Genomic DNA, 13,926 nt, shown 5'->3' on the forward strand with positions numbered 1-13,926 from the left:
AATAACTAGTTGACAATTAATAAGGCAGTCTGACTTAAGAAAAATTCATTCATGCGATCTGGGTGTCCCTAAGTTTGGCTCAACCTAATTGTCCAAAGGGCATTTAGGAGCCAACTGCATTGCTGTGGGTCTGGAGGCACATGTAAGCCAAACCAGATAAGGATGGCAGATTTCCTTCCCTCGAGGACATTAGTGAACTTGATGAAGGGTTTTTCCTGACAATCAGCAGTGGTTTCATTGTCATCGTTAGACTTTTATTTCTTGATTATTATTGAATTCAAATTCCACCATCAACTTGAGGGTAACTAAGGCAGGCAGTAGATACTGGCTGAGCAAGTGAAGTTATCACTTCCTGAATGAAGGGGAAAAAAAAAACTTGTTTTGGAGGTAGTTTAGGCAAGGTTCTGCGATAAAGGAATTTAAGAAGAGGGTTGACCATGTTCAGCCTATATTTGTTGTATTTATTGAATATGTTCAACGATGATTCAGATGGGTTTTGGACAATAAAGAAGTTGAGGGTTATGGGGAACAGGTAGGAGAGTGTAGCTGAGGCCAAGGTCAAATCAGCTTGAATCATATTGAATGATGATAGGGGCTTGAGGGGCCATCTGGCTATTCCTGTTTCTATTTCTTTTGCTCATAATCCTCTTTAGGCTGCAGTTCTCAGAATTCAGAAATTTTCCCAAAGATCCTTAGGCAGCACCTTCAAATTCATGACCAATTCCATTTAGAAAGAGAAGGGGAGCAAATACACGTGAGCGCCCTCAACTGCAAGATCCCCTCCAAGCCCACACCCCATCCTGACTTAGAAATATTATATCATACTTTCACTGTGGTGGGGTCAAAATGCTGGAGATCCTTCCCTAATGGTGTTGTGAATCTAGCTACAAGAACGACAGTGGTTCAAGAAGGTAGCTCACCACCACCACCTCCAGGACAATTAGGAATGGGTAATAAATGCTGGTAGGTTAGTAATGTCCAAGAGTGAATTTTAAAAAAAAAAGTCAGATACTCTCTGGATGTGTACTAATATGTATAAGCTGCTAATCCTGCTCATTGGTACTTCTGTGTAGCTCTCTTTATTTTCCATTCCAGTGAATCTGTCTTGGTTCTCAATCTACCTTTGAAGTTTAGAAGTTGGCAGATTGTCCAGACATTTTGTGGTGTCCTTAGCCACAGTGCGAAGATCAGTGGTTTCAATTGATTAGTAAATTGAATCAATTGATGTTAAGATTGCGTTGCAGTTATTTTGTTCTTTTGTTTCAGTCAATTATGTAGAATGAATTTTGGAGTTGGAAAATAAGGGCTGATGGGCATTTAGCAAAATGATTACTTTGCTTTTTCACCCTCCGTTTGTTGCCCAGTATTTTCATGCGTCACCAGCAGATCACCTATGGTGATGCTCAGTGTAAGGTAGAAAGCGTATAAAGGTTCCCACTGCTCAGGTCAGACCATATTGAAGATAAAACAAAGTGCTCAAGAAACTCAGCAGGCGTGGCAGTATCTGTGGAAAGAAGACAGAATTAATGTTTCAAGTCCAGTGACCCTTCGTTGGAACTCCCAGTTAACTTTTTTTCCTCCACAGAAGCTGCCTGATCTGCTCATTTCTCTAGCACTTTGCTTGTGTTTCAGTTTTCCAGCATCAGTAATTCTTTGTTTGATATTGTTAATTCCATTTATGGCCAGAAAACCAAATTATCAGAGGTAGCGTTATAATGACACTATAAATCATGTCCTGAATAGAGATGAATAAGAAAATTTCTAATCAATCATGGCAGGAGACCACGCTGCTTTAGTCAACTGAAATTGGTTTTGCAAGTTCCACTTACATCCTATCACTTTTATCAATTTGTTTAACTACCATCCAATCACTATTTTACGGAATATTGTATCAAGGAGACTGTTATAGTTTGGGTCACAAAATGAATATTTAGCTAACATTTTGGGCAACCTAAAGTGCATAAACCAACCTAACATATGAATAATAAATGTGTTGGAAGATGGACATCAGTTTTCAAGTGAAAGGAAACTCTCCAATCTTTTTGTACTTTGTGGAACACAATCTTGTGTGGCTTTGTTAAATTCTGCCTCATAGCTAACTCATTGTCTGATGTATGTGTTTATAAATATTAATTCCCATTATTATGACTAGACCCATCCTTGCTTTGGGAAATGTGAGTTATGTGGAGAAAAGTTTGTGCACTGTAAATCTCTGGCTCCTAGTCAGTTTAGTGACAGGTGATCGAGGTCAGGTCACAGATCAAATGGAACTGATAGAGAACAACTGATTTCTTGTCCAAAATTAAAATTCTGCAGATGGTGAAAATCTGAACTGAGAACAGAAAATGCTGGAAATGCTCAACAGGTCTGGCAGCATTTGTGGAAAGAAAAATATAGTCAACGTTTTGGTCTGCAGTCGTGTGCTGAAACACTCCATTTTACACCATTACTCAGATGAGAGCATTTATTATCAGTCAGATGCAAGACAGACAATTTTTAAATGTGAGGCTTCAGTTATAGATTTACTTACGTAGATAGGTGATCAGATGTCCATTTAATAATCTATCAATGAAAGAAACCCATTTGATTTAATAATTCATTCATTTGCTGGCTTTGGTGAGCATTTGCACACTTCTGCAGAATGATGTGTGAACCCGTCAACTGTATTTAATTAGAGACATTTGTTCCACCGGATCAATATAATGAAGTTCATTGCACATGTTCATTGGGGATTGACACCTTGTTGACAAGAAGATCAAGGGTTTGAACATGATCACAATTTAATATTGAATCATCTTCTATATTGAAGTGATTCAGACCCATTTATCCCATCCAACTCTATCCAGATTGGATATGAACTGCTCATTCTGAAATCCAACAATATCTAAAAGCTGACATGGCCTTGATTCCTAGAGTGTTGGTTTTGAGAACATATTTGACTCAAAGCATTAAATGTTTCTCTTTCCAGTGATGCTGCCTGACCTGCTGAATTTTTCCAGTAGTTTGTGTTTTTATTTAAAATTTCCAGAATCTGCAGCATTTTGCTCTTTTTACCGCCCAATGTATGGAGGGGCAAAGATTCTGTGATCTTTAACTGTAAAGAATCAGTGATCCTTGAGAAAAAGGAGTTAACCATGAAAGAAGCTAGAGAAATGAGAAACGTGTTGAGTGGATGTATGAATGGTTGGAACGAAAAAGAGGGGAGGGAAATGCAGAAACTTAGACAAAGCAGTGAAAACCTCCATCAGTAGGAATGTTGCACGAGAAAGACAGATAAGTCCCCAGGAGAAAGGAACACCAAGTGTTTGCTAGGTGAGGCCCTTCTAATATCTTGTTTATTTTGAACTATTTGTTAATGTTCTAAAGCGGTGGAACATATCACAGTGCATTTTTCTTTAAACGCTTGGATATATCTGGGGTTAATAGCATAGGTAGACCTGGCACTGGTTTTTGTTTTAAATTGCGAAATTGAGTTAATTAGCCACACCCATCTGGTTACCTGTGATTCAAAATGCACATTTCATGACTCTAATATCCTCTAAAGTCAGGCTTGCCTGTGCGCAAAAAATTGCAGTTGTTTATTAAAAAGATTGTTATATATTGGAAGGACCAATCAAATTCGATGCAGAATCAAACAATTCTGCAGAGAGAATTTTTTTCTCGTAGCATGATTAAATGTGAAAACAGTTGCACCTATTAGTTTTGTAACCGAAGTTGTAAACATTAAAGATTGCAGATGGTAAATTCTAATATATTTGCTCCAATCTGTAAAGTAACACTGCAGCCATTTTGGATTCAAACTGCATAAATAGAGGCAGTAAGTCAGTTTTGGCTTCTGCACAGCCATCCATTTTACATTCTGCAAATATTTATGGCCCTTTAGTCTGTGTGAGTCATTGAATTAATTCAGCTAATCCTTCAGTTCAAGTGTGCAGAACTGACTCAACATCTATAAGCAAAGCACATCATTTAGTTTTCCTTTCATGAATTTTTCCATTGGCATCAAAATATTTTAAGTACACAGAATTTAAATCCAGTGTCAAAATTCTGCAATGCCCGCCATTTGTCAGTGAAAATTGGAGATAATTTCGTATCACTGATTAGTCTGGTACTTGTTAATGCTTTGACGGTTTTGTGTGTAGCATATTTTCATGTGATGCTCATATAAAATGTTAACAAATGCCCTTTGATTCTTTTTGAATTTTGCTCGTATTGTTTTGAGGGGAGGCGATAGCCTAGTGATATTATTGCTGGACGGTTAATCCAGAGATGCAGATAACATGCCATGGCAGGTGGTGGAATTTGAATTCAATAAAAAACACTTAGAATTAAGAATCGAATGAAGAATCTTTGTCTATTGTCAGAAAAACCCATCTGGTTCATTAATGATGTTTAGGGAAGGAAACTGCCATACTTAGCTGGTCCGGCCTACATGTGGCTGCAGACTCTCAGCGATGTGGTTGATTCCTAACTGCCCTCTGGGCAATTAGGTTTGGGCAATAAATGATATAATTCCAATTCAGGATGGTGACTTGTTTAGAGGGGAACGTGCAGGCTGTGGTACTCCCATATATCTGCCCTTGTACTTCTGGATGGAACTGGTCATGGGTTTGGAAGGTGCTGTCTAAGGATTTTTGGCAAAACTTGAGTGCATCATGTAGATGATATACTGCTGCTACTGATATTATTAAATTGTAAAGAGTTCAGAAAAGATTCACCAGGCTGTTGCCGGGGATAAAGGGTTTGAGTATACAAATAGGCTGAACAGGCTGGGACTTCTTTTCTCTGCATCATAGGAGGCTGAGAGGTGATCTTAGAGGTTTATAAAATCAAGGGTGGGGGGTACAGATAAAGTTAAAAGCAAGGGTATTTTCCATAGAATTAGGAATTGGAAAACTAGGGGACATATTTTTAAGGTGAGAGGAGAAAGATTTTAAACTAAATCGGGAGCAACTTTTTTTTTAAACAGAGTGGTTCATGTGTGGAATGAACTGCCGGGGAAGCGATGGATGCAGTGCAATTACAACATTTTAAAAGACATTTGGATATGTATATGAATAGGGAAGGTTTGGAGGGATATGGGCCAAATGCAGGCATGTGTGATTGAGTTTAGTTTGGAAACATAGTCGGCATGGACTAGCTGGACCAAAAAGTCTGTGCTGATGCTGTATGACTCTGACTATAGTGACTGAGTGTTTGTGGATGTCATGCCAGTCAATCAAGCAGCAGCTTCACCCTAGATGTTGTCAACCTTGTAGAGTATTGTTGAAGCAGCGCTGAACCAGCCAAGAGGGTGGGTTCGCGAGGTCGTATTCCATCATAATCCTGACTTGTGCCTTTTAGATGGTGGACAGGCATTGGGGAGTCAGGAAGTGCATTACTTGCTGCAGTATTCCTAGTCTTTGACCTGCTCTCTCTATGTGGTGAGACCAGTTTAGTTTCTAGTTAATGTTTACTCCCAGGATGTTGTTAGTCGGGTATTCAGTGATGGTATTTCCATTGAATGCCAGGATGCAGTAGATTATCTGTCTCTTTATTGGAGATGGTCATAGCCCGAAATTGTGTGGTTTAAATGCTACTTGTCAGCCCAAGCCATTTGGATATGGACTGCTTCAGTATTTGAGGTGTTTCGAATGATTCTGAATGTTGTGCAATTATCAGGAACATCCTGACGTCTGACAAATGATGGAGGGAAGATTATTGAAGTGGATAAAGATGGTTGAAAATTGGGCACTACCTGAGGAACTCCTGCAGAGATGTTCTGGAGCTGAGATGGCTGACCTCCAAGAATCACAACCATGTTTCTATGTATGTCTCCAGCATTGTGCTTCCCCACCATGCCTAGTTCCTGTTGATTCCAGTTTTGCTAGAACTTCTTGAAGCTACACTCGATCAACTGGAGCCTTGAAATCAAGGAATGTCAGTCTCCCCATATCTCTGGAATTTAGCTTTTTTTTTGTATTCATGTTTGACCATAGGCTGTAATGAGGTCAGGAATTGAGTGACCCTTGGCAGAATCCAAACTAGGTATCAGTGAGCAGGTGCTGCTTGATAACATTATTGATGATGCCTTCCATCACTTCACTGATGTTCAAGAATACACTGATGGGGAAGTACTTGGTCAAGTTCGATTTGCCCAGCTTTTTGGACATAGGACAGATCTGGGTAGTTTTCCACATTTTCGAGTTGATGCCTGTATTGGAACAGTTTGACTAGGGTTACGGCAAGTTATGAAGCACATATCTTCTGTACTGTTTGTTGTCAGGATCCAGTGCCTTTGACCATTTCTTGAAATCATGTGTAGTGAATCGAATTGATTGAAGGCTGGCATCCACGATACTGAGGACCTCCTGGAGGCTGTTGATATGGACCATACACTTTACACTTCTGGGTGAAGATTATTGTGAATGCTTCAGCGTTCTCTTTTGCACAGGTGTGCTCGGCTCTTCCATCACCGAGGATTGGGATATTTGTGCGGTGTCTTCCTTCAGTAAGTTGGTTAATTGTCCACCACCGTTCATGACTGGATGTGGCAGGATTGCAGGCTTACAATAGATCTGTTGGCTGTAGGATTGCTTAGCTCTACCAATGGCTTGCTGCTTATACTGTTTGGTATGCAAATAGTCCTCCTTTGTAGCCTCACCAGGTTGACGCCTTATTTTCACGTCTGTCTGGTGCAGCTCCTGGCATGCTTTCCTTGACTCTTCATTGAATAATGAGCTAATCAACCCGAGTGAATATAGTTGCATGGACATTGGTCCTCTACTTCCCTGGAAAATAACGATTCCACTGCTATTGCACGACCCTTGTGTTCAAATGTTTATGATGTCTTGTATTGTTGAGCACCTACCAAGACCTGCTGTCTTACATAGCTGATGAATAATGATGCTGTGGTTGGGGTATATATAGTATACCGAAGCTGTACCCATTATAGAGGGTTATAGATCCAGGTCTTTACGTGTCTTGGCATTTCTCTGAAATTGGCCATCAGCAGTGTGGCGTCATTTGCTGGTATCTGCCGATCTGTTACTGCATAATATTTAATTTACTTATGAACTGTAGAACTTGCTGATCCACATGATGAGCAGTCTGCATCATGTATTGATTCAGCAACAGAGTTTGGCAGATCAGCAGATCAGCAATTACGCATGCAGGATTTGTCTGCTCTGCTTGTCACTCTTCAAGGTCTGAAAAAAACATAGAATTTTAGTCATCTGCGGGTTATGTGAATATAGGTTGCTCCGGGAAGCAAGAAAGGAGGTTGCTAAGCTGCTGGTGAAGATCTTTGCTTCCTCTCTCTCCACGGGAGTCATACCAGAAGATTGGAGGGAGGCAAATGTTCTTCTTTTCAAGAAAGGGAACAGCGAAACCCCTGGAATTTACACACCAGTCAGTCTTAGGTCTGTGGTCAGCAAGGTTTTGGAAAGAATTCGGAGGGATAGGATTTATGACTATTTGGAAAAGCACAGCGTGATTAAAGGGAGTCAGTATGGCTTTGTGAGGGGCAGGTCATGCCTTACAAATCTTATTGAGTGCTTTGTGGAGGTCACAAGACAGGTTGACAAGGGTCGAGCAGTGGATGTGGTGTACATGGACTTCAGTAAGGCATTTGATAAGGTTCCCCACGGCAGGCTCGTTCATAAAGTCAGGAGGTATGGGATACAGGGTGATTTAGCTGTCTGGATTCAGAATTGGTTGGCTGGCAGGAGGCAGAGAGTGGTTGTAGATGGTAAGTATTCTGCCTGGAGGTCAGTGCTGAGCGGTGTCCCGCAGGGCTCTGTTCTCGGGCTTCTGCTCTTTGTAGTTTTTATAAATGACTTGGATGAGGAGGTTGAGGGGTGGGTTAGTATGTTTGCTGACGCCACAAAGGTTGGAGGTGGCGTTGGTAGTATCGAGGGCTATCGCAGGCTTCAGCGAGACATTGACAGAATGCAGAGGTGGGCTGAGAAATGGCAGATGGAGTTCAACCTGGATAAATGCGAAGTGATGCATTTTGGAAGGTCGAACTTAAATGCTGAATATAGGATTAAAGGCAGGATTCTCGGCAGTGTGGAGGAACAGCGGGATCTTGGTGTTCGAGTGCATAGCTCCCTCAAAGTTGCCACCCAGGTGGATAAGGTTGTTAAGAAAGCATATGGTGTTTTGGCTTTCATTAACAGGGGGATTGAGTTTAAGAGCTGCGAGGTTATGCTGCAGCTCTACAAAACCCTGGTGAGACCACACTTGGAATATTGTGTCCAGTTCTGGTCGCCCTATTATAGGAAAGATGTGGAGGCTTTGGAGAGAGTGCAAAGGAGGTTTACCAGGATGCTGCCTGGACTGGAGGGCTTGTCTTACGAGGAGAGGTTGACTGAGCTCGGATTTTTCTCTCTGGAGAGAAGGAGGAAGAGAGGTGACCTGATCGAGGCGTACAAGGTAATGAGAGGTATGAATAGAGTCGGTAGCCAGAGACTTTCCCCAGGGCAGGATTGACTGCCACGAGGGGCCATAGTTTTAAGGTGTTAGGAGGAAGGTATAGAGGAGACGTTAGAGGGAGGTTCTTCACCCAGAGAGTTGTGAGTGCATGGAATAGTTTACCAGTGGTAGTCGTGGAAGCGGAGTCATTAGTGACATTCAAGCGACTGCTGGACATGCACATGGACAGCAGTGAAATGAGGGGAATGTAGGTTAGGTTATTTTATGTTTGGATTAGGATTATTCCACGGCACAACATTGTGGGCCGAAGGGCCTGTACTGTGCTGTACTTTTCTATGTTCTGTGCTTTATGTTCTATGTTCTATATGGAACAGGACCAAGAGTAGCCCATTTGGCCTTCCAGTCTGCTCTGAGATTCCAAGATAATAAAATGTGAGGCTGGATGAACACAGCAGGTCAAGCAGCATCTCAGGAGCACAAAAGCTGACGTTTCGGGCCTAGACCCTTCATCAGAGAGGGGGATGGGGAGAGGGAACTGGAATAAATAGGGAGAGAGGGGGAGGCGGACCGAAGATGGAGAGTAAAGAAGATAGGTGGAGAGAGTGTAGGTGGGGAGGTAGGGAGGGGATAGGTCGGTCCAGGGAAGACGGACAGGTCAAGGAGGTGGGATGAGGCTAGTAGGTAGCTGGGGGTGCGGCTTGGGGTGGGAGGAAGGGATGGGTGAGAGGAAGAACCGGTTAGGGAGGCGGAGACAGGTTGGACTGCTTTTGGGATGCAGTGGGTGGGGGGGAAGAGCTGGGCTGGTTGTGTGGTGCAGTGGGGGGAGGGGACGAACTGGGCTGGTTTAGGGATGCAGTAGGGGAAGGGGAGATTTTGAAACTGGTGAAGTCCACATTGATACCATATGGCTGCAGGGTTCCCAGGCGGAATATGAGTTGCTGTTCCTGCAACCTTCGGGTGGCATCATTGTGGCACTGCAGGAGGCCCATGATGGACATGTCATCTAGAGAATGGGAGGGGGAGTGGACCTGGTTTGCGACTGGGAGGTGCAGTTGTTTGTTGCGAACTGAGCGGAGGTGTTCTGCAAAGCGGTCCCCAAGCCTCCGCTTGGTTTCCCCAATGTAGAGGAAGCCGCACCGGGTACAGTGAATGCAGTATACCACATTGGCAGATGTGCAGGTGAACCTCTGCTTAATGTGGAATGTCATCTTGGGGCCTGGGATGGGGGTGAGGGAGGAGGTGTGGGGACAGGTGTAGCATTTCCTGCGGTTGCAGGGGAAGGTGCCGGGTGTGGTGGGGTTGGAGGGCAGTGTGGAGCGAACAAGGGAGTCACGGAGGGAGTGGTCTCTCCGGAAAGCAGACAGGGGAGGGGATGGAAAAATGTCTTGGGTGGTGGGGTCGGATTGTAAATGGCGGAAGTGTGATTCAATGTGATCATGTCTGATCTCCTCAACTCTACTTTGCTATTTACTCAGATCAAAAATCTGTGCATCTTTCTTCTAAGTATACTCAATAAGGAAGCATTCCCAGCAATCTGGACAGATTTCCGAAGATTTGCATCCCTCTAAGTGAAGAAGTTTCTCTTTATCATGGTTCTAAGTGCTGCTTGTTCTGTATGAGGCTGTGCACCTGTGTTTTAGATTTCATAGAGGTACTTTTGAGGATAACTTGCTTTCAAAGAAACCTACAGCACAGGAACAGGCCCTTCGGCCCTCCAAGCCTGCGCTGATCAAGATCCTCTGTCTAACCTGTCATCTATTTTCTAACGGTCTGTGTCCATTTGCTCCCTGCCCATCCATATACCTGTCCGAATATACCTTCAAAGACGCTAACGTGTCTGCGTCTACCACCTCCGCTGGCAGTGTGTTCCAGACACCCACCACACTCTGTGTAAAGAACATTCCTCGCATATCTCCCTTAAACTTTCCTCCTCTCACTTTGAACTCATGACCCCTAGTAATTGAGTCCCCCACTCTGGGGGGGGAAAAAGCTTTTTGCTATCCACCCTGTCTATACCCCTCATGATTTTGTAGACCTCAATCAGGTCCTCTCGCTCTCGCTCTCTCATGAAAATAATCCTAATCTACTCAACCTCTCTTCATAGCTGGCACCCTCCATACCAGGCAACATCCTAGTGAACCGCCTCTGCACCCTCTCCAAAGCATCCACATCCTTTTGGTAATGTGGTGACCAGAACTGCACACGGCACTCCAAATGTGGCTGAACCGAAGTCCTAAACAACTGCAACATGACCTGCCAACTCTTGTACTCAATACCCCGCCCAATGAAGGAAAGCATGTCATATGCCTTTTTGACCACCCTATTGACCTACATTGCTACCTTCAGGGAACAATGGACCTGAACACCCAGATCTCTCTGTTCATCAATTTTCCCTAGGACTTTTCCATTTACTGTATCGTTCACCCTTGAATTTGATCTTCCAAAATGCGTCACCTCGCATTTGCCCGGATTGAACTCCATCTGCCATTTATTTGCCCAACTCTCTAGTCTATCTATATTCTGCTGTGATCTCTGACAGTCCCCTTCACTATCAGCTACTCCACCAATCTTAGTGTCATCAGCAAACTTGCTGATCAGACCACCTAAACCTTCCTCCAGATCATTTACAGATATCACAAACAACAGTGGTCCCAGCACAGATCCCTGTGGAACACCACTGGTCACAGGTCTCCAATTTGAGAAACTCCCTTCTCCTGCTACCCTCTGTCTCCTGTTGCCTAGCCAGTTTTTTATCCATCTAGCTAGCACACCCTGGACCCCATGTGACTTCACTTTCTCCATCAGCCTGCCATGGGGAACCTTATCAAATGCCTTACTGAAGTCCATGTATATGACATCTGCAGCCTTTCCCTCATCAATCAACTTTGTCACATCCTCAAAGAATTCTATTAAGTTGGTAAGACATGACCTTCCCTGCATAAAACCATGTTGCCTATCACTGATAAGCCCTTTTTCTTCCAAATGGGAATAGATCCTATCCCTCAGTGTCTTCTCCAGTAGCTTCCCTACCACTGACGTCAGGCTCACCGGCCGACAATTAATTAATTACCTGGATTATCCTTGCTGCCCTTCTTAGGCAACGGGACAACATTAGCAAGTCTCCAGTCCTCTGGGACCTCACTCGCGTCTAAGGACGCTGCAAAGATATCTGTTAAGGCCCCGGCTATTTCCTCTCTCTCACTTCCCTCGCAACCTGGGATAGATCCCATCCGGATCTGGGGACTTGTCCACCTTAATGTCTTTTAGGATACCTAACACATGCTCCTTCCTTATGTCAACTTGACCTAGAGTAAGCAAACATCTATCCCTAACCTCAACATCCGTCATGTCCCTCTCCGTGGTGAATACCGATGCAAAGTACTCGTTAAGAATGTCACCCATTTTCTCTGAATCAGCGCATAACTTTCCTTCTTTGTCCTTAAGTAGGTCAACCCTTTGTCTAATTACCCTCTTGCTCTTTATATATGAATAAAAGGCTTTGGGATTTTCCTTGACCATGTTTGCCAGCAATATCTCATGTCGTCTCTTAGCCCTCTTAATCCTTCTTTCCTTCTGTCTTGATGATGAGTTCTGAAATGGTTGAATACACCAGTGTATGATCTGCAGATTCTGTGGTGCAGATGGCATGTGAAAGTTTGGGTGGCTAGCTTTTTCAGAGGTTTGTGCACTTCTTTCAATGCCTGGAATTTATCTGTGCATGTTCTCAGTCAAATCCCTTGAGCTTTCTCCCATTTTGGATGGTCACAAGCTATTGAGTCAGTGGGAATGCTTAATCTGTTAAAGGGTGACGTGAAATCATTCTTAAAACTGAAGTACCAACTTTCTGGTTTCAGTCAGATCACCTCTTATTCTTCTGAATGCCAGCATTTAAAGGCCCAGATAACTCAGCCTCTCATCATAGGAACCAATCTGGTATAACTTTGCTGTCCTGCCTGAATGCACATCGTGTTGAAGTGTGGTCCCAACAAAACCCTGAAGAGTTGCACAGTACTTATTTATTTTTCATCACAGTTTGTAGTGCGCACAGTGTGGAAAGAGGCCAGTCGGCCCATCAATTTTATACCAGTCCTCTGAAGAGCAACCCAGCCACCCCAACTCTATCACTGTAACCCACATTTACCGTGGTTAATCCATCGAACCTGCATATCCCTGCACTGGACACCACAGGCCAATTTTAGCATGGCAAATTTGCCTGACGTGCACATCTTTGGATCACAGGAAGAAATCAGAGCACCTAGTATAACCTCTGACAGATGTGGAGAGAACGTTCAGGCTCCACACAGACCATCACCCAAGGCTGGAATCGAACCTGGGTCCCTGGTGCTGCAAGCAGTGCTAATCACTGAGCCACTGTGACTCTTGTTCTTTTTCTCCCATTCCCTCACAGTAAAGGCTAACGTGCGGTTTACCTTGCCTGTTACTTCCATATCCGCATTCTAACCTTACGTTTTCATGGTACAAGTGACCCAAGTCTCTGTGAACATCAACATTCAGAAGTTTCTAAAGCTTTTTAAATATACATTCTATTTTTCTATTGCTGCCTACCCCTTTTCCATCTCTATCTTGATTATATTCGCCGGTTGATCATCCAGTGCTCCTTTGGGTGGTAAGTACAAAAGATTCACAATCTTTTGAAGACATTTATCCTCATCACAGTTCTGAGTGGTTGATTCCTTATCCAGAGTCACTGTCCCTTAGTTCTGAACTGTCCGACCAGAAGAATCATCCTCGATCCTTGAAGAATTTTACATGTTTTTGTGAGATTACTTTTCATGCTTTCCTAATTTGGGAAGACAAGCCTATTCCAAAAACTCAACTTCAAAAAACAATCCCCAGATCCCAAGAATCAATCCGTTGATTTCATGTGCCCCTCGACAGGTGGGAGAAAGCTCAAGGGATTTGACTGAGAACATGCACAGATAAATTTCAGTTGGAAACCAAAATTGTAGATAGTACTCCAGTTATGGTCTCACCAAATTCCTATATAATTGTCGTAAGATTTATTTCCCCTTTTACTTCATTCCTGGTAATAAAGGCAAACATGTTTATTCAGCTTTCAATTGCTTGCTGTACCTGTGTGCCATTCTTTTGTAATGCAAATACAAGGCCACTTAATTGCCAAAAGACCAACATCTTGTGTTGCCATTTCGAAAAGTATTTGTGTTATATAGCAAGATCAATTTAATTGTGTCCTTAAAATATTCTCCAGCATTGAAATGACATGTTTTTGGTACTTTTTCTATTGTGCAAGCCAGCAACTTGTGAAAGTTGTAACGTTCAGCAAATAGACAGTTCCAAGGGATTGCTGCATTCTAAAATGATGACTGTGTTCAATACTGCCTTGGATTGGGATTATTGTGAGATTTTCGATAGTTCAATCAAAACTGCTTGATGATTACAGATTTCCGGAAGTTGAACAGAGTCAGTCAGAGGAGCAAGTTGTTGCCTTTTGGACTGCTCGTCAACAGGTATGTTGCAGCACAGAGAAAA

The 13,926-nt window shown here is 43.0% G+C and overlaps 1 protein-coding gene across 2 annotated transcripts in view; it reads left to right on the top strand.

Moving 5' to 3' along the window:
- Positions 1-13,926, top strand: part of far1 (fatty acyl CoA reductase 1) — a 95,947-nt gene that overhangs the window by 18,957 nt on the left and 63,064 nt on the right. Inside the window, exon 1 of one of the 2 annotated variants that reach the window (XM_048545400.2) lies at positions 13,882-13,904. The exons of the other annotated variant lie outside the window; for it this stretch is intronic. The gene's annotated coding sequence lies outside the window, so the exon portion shown is untranslated. Of the gene's footprint in view, positions 1-13,881; positions 13,905-13,926 lie in introns of those variants that run through there. 2 annotated transcript variants of the gene reach the window in all.

The sequence above is a fragment of the Stegostoma tigrinum genome, chromosome 17, assembly GCF_030684315.1.
Source record: "Stegostoma tigrinum isolate sSteTig4 chromosome 17, sSteTig4.hap1, whole genome shotgun sequence".
NCBI classification, from domain to species: Eukaryota; Metazoa; Chordata; class Chondrichthyes; order Orectolobiformes; family Stegostomatidae; genus Stegostoma; species Stegostoma tigrinum.